The sequence below is a fragment of the Suncus etruscus genome, chromosome 12, assembly GCF_024139225.1.
Source record: "Suncus etruscus isolate mSunEtr1 chromosome 12, mSunEtr1.pri.cur, whole genome shotgun sequence".
NCBI lineage: Eukaryota > Metazoa > Chordata > Mammalia > Eulipotyphla > Soricidae > Suncus > Suncus etruscus.
In genome coordinates this window covers 76,363,440-76,369,445 of record NC_064859.1, presented here as the reverse complement: position 1 = coordinate 76,369,445, position 6,006 = coordinate 76,363,440, and positions in this window count along the sequence as shown.

The window sequence follows — 6,006 nt, the reverse complement described above, 5'->3', positions numbered from 1 at the left end:
AAAACAAACTTATAAAAAAAAAACTGCAGGTGAGGGCCAAAGAGATAGCAGCAGTAGGGCAGAGCATTTGACTTGCATGCAGCCAACCCAGGACAGACCCTGGTTTAAATCTCAGCATCCCATATGGTCCCCTGTGCCTGCCAGGTGCAATTTTTGATTGCAGAGCCAGGAGTAGTAGCCCCTGAGCGCAGCAGGTGTGATCCAACAACAAAAATAAATAAATAAATAAATAAATAAAGTAAAAATGCTGCAGGTGAGCAAAAGATCATGAGACTACAAGATGAGGAAAATACTAGCAAACAGCAGAAGGTGGAAAAATCTGAAAAGTAATTATTGATATACCAGAGAACTATGGAATGATCCAAGAGGAATAACATTAGAATCATTCCAGTCCCTGAAGAACAGAAAGGCAAATGTGATGAAGAAACCATTAATAAGTTTCCTAGAGAGGCCAGAGAAATACATTCAGTAAATACATTCAATAAATTAATACATTCAATAATTCAGGCACTTGCCTTCACACAACCAACCTGGATTGGATTTCTGGCATCCCATACAGTCCTTTGAACATCTGCAGAAGTTATTCTTGTGTGCAGAGCCAGGAATAAGCCTTTAGCACTGCCAGGTGTGGCCCCAAAGCTAACAAACTAACAAAATTTTCTGAATTTTGAGTATTACAGGCACTGAGGTCCAAGAGGTCCAGATGGTTCCAGTGAAAAACCTCAAGGACATATTATCCTCAAAAATGGCAAATCCAACGATAGAAACAGAATATCTCTATAACAGAGAGTTGGAAGAATATAGTACAAAATCTCAATAAATTGAAAACTTCACCAAAAATACTCTATCCAGCTAAATTACTTCAATTTAAAGGGACTATCCAGAGCTTCATGAACAGGCAACAGCTTAGAAAATTCATAGCCTTGAACCCAGTTTTGCAAGAAGTGTTAAAAGGAGTTTCTTTAGAGGGCCGGAGAGATAACATGAGGTAGGGTGTTTGCCTTGCATGCAGAAGGATGGTGGTTCGAATCCAGGCATCCCATATGGTCCCCTGAGCCTGCCAGGAGCAATTTCTAAGCATAGAGCCAGGAGTAATCCCTGAGCGCTGCCAGGTGTGATCCAAAAACAAAACAAAACAAAAAAAAAAAAAGGGGGGGGGGAGTTTCTTTAAAGGACAGGAGAAAGTTCCCAACATGTGGCACTCACTAATAATGCATATGGTTAAAACATAGCAATCAGGGGCCAGAGCAATAGCACAGTGGTAGGGCATTTGCCTTTCACACAGCTGATCCAAGACAAACCAGGTTCGATCCCCAGTGTCCCATATGGTCCCCCAAGCCAGAAGCCATTTCTGAACTCATAGCCAGGAGTAACCCTTAAGAGTCACCAGGTGTGGCCCAAAAACAAACAAAATAAAACAACACAAAAAATAACATAACAATCAATCATCACAAACTGATTTTAATTGATCAATCTTCTGATGATTTGTTTACCATCCCTTTAAGTCTTTTTGGAACAAGTAATATGAAACAAATTAGCTCTGTGCCTGCCAAAAGGCAGGCTAGGGGGTGGGAGGGAAGCTGGGGACATTGGTAAGAGAATAGGGGACATTGATGGTGGGATTGGTGCTAGAACATGTAGTGCTTGGAACAACTATTATGAACAACTTTGTAAATCACAATGTTTTAATAAAATTTAAAAAAAAACAATCAGCATGCTTTCTGTCAATAATGATAACCCTTGCCAACCTTTTCAACCTGGATGCTTTCTTTTCTTCTGTTTTTGGGCCATCTTCAGGCGATATTCCTGGGTTGGTGTTTGGCAGCCACTCCCAGCAGCACTTGGCAGGCACTGGTGCCAAGGCTAGAACATATCAACATGTGCTCAGCCCTGAAGCCATCTCACGTGCCTCTATCTGCTTTCTGGTTTCCAGACTTAGGCCTGGTCCTGCTGAGATCCTGGAGCCATCTCAGCTATTTCTGGGTTTCAAGGAACCTAAATATCCATCTTCAGTCCAAACCAGCCTTTAGACCCTACCTACCAAGTATGTTCTTCCACCTTTAATTCCTGGAATTGTCCTGTTCTCTCCATTTTCCTTGAGATATTTTCCATTGTCAGGGACTGTGACAACCCCTAGGAATCTCCATCTCCAATCTGGCAGTTCCAAAGGCTTGCACAGGCGGGAGAGTTCTCAGAAATTGACTGACACCAGCATTCAGGAGGGCTCAGTGCTGACCACGGCATCTATTCTCAGTCCTCAAGCCCTAAACACTGTGATGAAAAACTGGGCCATGCTTGGGTATCAGGTACTTAAGGAAGGGTGGCAATAGTTGGTCTTTTCTTGCAGAAAATAAGGGGTTAGAATAGATCAGCGCTTGACAGCATACATGCAAATCTTCAGCATTCTTGAAGTAGCAGACCTGAGGATGAGCCAGAATATTTGCATTCTTAGCCAGGGGGAAAATAATGTCGCTGAGGCTTACAAATCTCACTTAGATGGCACCAGCTATAAGATACCCAGTTTTCATTCTTTGTTTGTTTAGGGACCACACTCACTGGTAATTAAGGGCTATTTTTTAGCTCTGTGCTCAAAGGTCAGACCTAGTAGTGCTCGAGAAGACTATATGCCATGGGATCAAATCGGGACTTCTCATGTTCAAAGCATGCACTTAGAGCTCTGAGCTCTCTCTCTCCCACCTCCACAAGTCTCATTTCTGCTGTGCCAACTGAACCACTAGTTATGCGGCTAATTACATTAAAGTAAAATTCAGTTCCTCAGACTCACCAGCTGTATATCAAGTGCTCAACCACCACCTGTGGCTAGTGGCTACCATACTGGATGGTGAAGAACATGTTCATTATCACAGAGAGTTTTAAGAGGAATGACCATTCCTTAATGACCTCCAGGAAGCAGATTTTGTAATGGAAGGAAGGTAAACTATGCTGGAACAAACAGATAATTCTGTATGCCTCAGGCTCACCTGTGCACCTGGTCTTGGCTGCAATTCCTATTTTGAATTCTTAGAGTTCACACCTCCTTCTGCCCAAATGTTATTCTATCCCAGGAAGCATACACAAAAAGAGAGGCTATGGAAGTGGCCAGAATTTCTGTGCTGGTCACTCGTTGAATTACTATACAGTACAGTGGGTTTGGTGGCTGAATCTCTGAGTTCTCACAAGGCTACATAAGTCACTTAACCATCCTGAACCCCTGTATCCTGTTCTGGTTTTTGTTTGTTTGTTTGTTTTGGGATTTTTTTTTGGGGGGTGGTCAGACCTGGTGGCGCTCAGGGGTTATTCCTGGCTCTGTGTTTGTGTTCAGAAATCACTCCTGGCAGGCTCAGGTAACCGGGGTCCATCCTGGGTTGGCCACATGTAAGGCAAATGCCCTACCAATGTGCTGTTCCTCTGGCCATGTATCCTGTTCTGTTGTAGTCTAGAAATCTCTATCTCATATGTTGTATAGTATGTATGAAAAGCTGTTGCATCACATCTGGCGCTCCGAACTTTGACCTGAATCCTGGACCCAAGAAACCAGCAACAATGGTAATATTTCTGCTTTTCAGTTTAATTTTGGCTCTTGTCGGGTGCACTGAGCCCACAACCCTGGGCCACGTGCAACAATTTTCAAAGATGGCCAACACCCCACCTGGGGGTTCAAAGGCCATTAAAACAAGAGAGGTAAAAGCTTGCATCACCTCCAGCCCAGGCCCAAAACTAAAACTTTGTTACAATAAACAAAAACCTGGGCCTCTTCAAAGACTTATTAAAAGTCTAAATTGGAAACGGAGGAGAAAAAAGACTGTATTGAAAATGGACTGATTTTCTGAGAATGACCTTTGGCTTGAATTTGAATTTCGACTTTGGAAATTTCGGACTAAACTTTTAGTTTAAATCACTTGGAACTTTAAACAACCAAAGCGCCCTGTGAAGGTGTGGCCGAAAACTTGCTTGCAAAGTGCGCCCAAAGGAAAAAAAAAAGCTGCGAAAAGCTCCAAGCGGCTGGGCTCGGCTCGGCTGGAATCTCGGCTGGGATCGGCTTGGCTGGGCTCAGCTTTGCCCGGAAAAGCAAAAAACCTGGAATCCACCCTCCAGCGAACCTGCAGCGGGCGGCGGAACCGGCAACCTCATGGTCTACAAAACCTTCTGCGGGGCCTGAAAGTAAAAGGAAGCCACGTGGTAAAATCAGCGTGGGACAAAACATCTGAACTTTAAAAGTTTACAGAAGCCACGTGGTGAGATCAGCGTGGGACAAACCAGCATCTAAAATCTAAAAATTTACAAAAGCCACATGGTGAAATCAACATGGTGAGATCAGCGTGGGACAAATTAATCATTTAAACTGTGATTTTAGGTGTAGAAACTAAGCAAATAGTCATATATTTCACTCATAGTTGGTAATGGAATAAGTTTTAGCTAGTTAGTAGTTAAAAAATAAAAATAAAGGAAGGTAAAACAGCTTAGCCCAACTAAAACATCTTATTTCTAACCACCTGCATCTTTGTCTTAGTCATTTTCTTTATAATTTAAATGTGTTTTGTTGTCTTTCAAAGTTAATATTTGTTATTGCAAAATGTTTTACTGTGTATTTTAATGTACTTAGCCTGTTTTTAAAATGTATGTTATGCATGTATGCTGAAGTACTTGTGTATAGGAAAAATATAGGAACAGTGAAGTTCCCCCAATATAGTTTAAAAATATAAAAACATAAAAGTTCCGAAATAGTGCTTGGTAAAAAAGCATTAATAGAATTTTAGGTTACAGGTGTAAAGTATATTTTGCAAATAATATGTTTTTGAAAAGGGCTGGTATATTAATTTTCACTTTATTACGTTGGCGCATGAAAATATTTAAAAAAGGGGGAAATGTGGTGTACCCCAAGACCCACCCATATCTGGGAGGAGTTTTGGGAACCGGATAATAGGTGTAACTACCTGCAAGACCTCCCATTTCTGGGAGGGGTCTGGAAAAGGATAGATAAACCTCTGAGCCAGGGGATTCGGCCCTTTTGCCGTTTCTCTTTTGGCCCGGCTTGGTTTCCTGGCTTTTGGATGTTTGGGCCGCATGGAGCCCAAAGGAAAGATGGCTAACAGGAGATAAGATGCAGGGCTAGCAAAATAATGCTGTGCTTGAAAGGTTGACATAGGCCACACACCTGTGGTGGCTAGGGCATGAATAAAGATGATTCTTCCTAAAGCCTGCGTGTGAGTGAGTAATTTCACCTGGGCCTGGGACCCGGCCGGCTGGATGGAGTTGCAGAGCCATGTGGCCTGGGGTGGCAGAAAGGAATCCATCGCCATCCTCCACCATCCAGCCCCATCCTTAATTATTTGATGCAACAAAAAGCATCTCTGATTTCTACCAAATTCAGTTGTCCTTTTCTTCCTCCTCTATATGTAGCACATATTCCAATTTAGTGCTAATGCATTCTGGTTACATGGTTCTGTCAAGGGTACTGGATGACTGGGTCACTCTATACTTAGTATTTGTTCTCCACCCTAGGGAAATCTGTTTCTTCGCTAATAAAAAGCCCAGGTCTTAGGAAGGCAGGGCATTTATTATTCAGTCTTCCTTCACTAAGCTACCTTCCTTCTTAGGAGTGAAAGGCTTGTGTGATGGAATTTATGGCTTGAGTGTTGGAATACCTGAACCTGATTTTACCCCCTATCACTGTGTGGATTATTTATGGTGTCAGTGTTTACTTCCAGACCCATGTCTCTCCAGATCCTGGTTTTGGAGCCTGAACTTCATTCTCAGATGGGAGCCCCTGGAGCTTCTGTAAGTGCCTTCCTTGGGCTGACATCTGTATTCAGCACCTGCTCTATTGCCAAGCACATACTCCAAACATGTGGAATGATTTAGTCTCAGGATGAAGCTGGGTACCAGGGATCTAAGCACCTGAGGGATGTGTCAACCTCCAGTCCTCCCCAGCTGTGCTCTTGCTTCATCTGGAGCATTGGCTGGTCCCTGCCTGCCAAACCCTCATTCACCCCCACTCACTCAACC